Genomic DNA, 420 nt, shown 5'->3' with positions numbered 1-420 from the left:
AGATACACATATATTAAGATACATATGTCCCGAGTGTCTACAGATATCAGTGCAGAAGGATTGGGTAGACTTCTGTACTTTGTAATCTGCAGATTTTAAAAATCTACCATACCATGTTTTTGTGTGCTGGTATGATGTCAAGTAGGCAAAAAATTAAAATAACCTAATAATAAAAGGTTATGGTTTCAAAATTAAATAATCTAAAACTGAATCCAAACATTGCATATCTTCTGATAGCTTACAGCGTAAGTTATCACAAAGTATTGAGAATGACTATGCCACCCAAATTTTTAAAATTAAACTCTTGGAATTCTATTAGAAACGATAAAATTTGTCACGAGTGAGAGGCTGCAGTTGACCAGACAATTGGTTCAGTCAGCTAGTAGATAGCAGTCAGTATTAGCTCACCTCTGATATACA

General features: G+C 33.3%; 1 protein-coding gene across 1 annotated transcript in view; it reads left to right on the top strand.

The window, feature by feature from the left end:
- Positions 1-420, top strand: part of LOC119584996 (breast carcinoma-amplified sequence 3 homolog) — a gene marked incomplete in the record, with an annotated part of 31,901 nt that overhangs the window by 4,186 nt on the left and 27,295 nt on the right.

This window comes from Penaeus monodon, chromosome 19 (genome assembly GCF_015228065.2).
Source record: "Penaeus monodon isolate SGIC_2016 chromosome 19, NSTDA_Pmon_1, whole genome shotgun sequence".
In the NCBI taxonomy this organism is placed as follows: domain Eukaryota; kingdom Metazoa; phylum Arthropoda; class Malacostraca; order Decapoda; family Penaeidae; genus Penaeus; species Penaeus monodon.
This window is presented reverse-complemented; position numbering and strand designations above follow the sequence as displayed.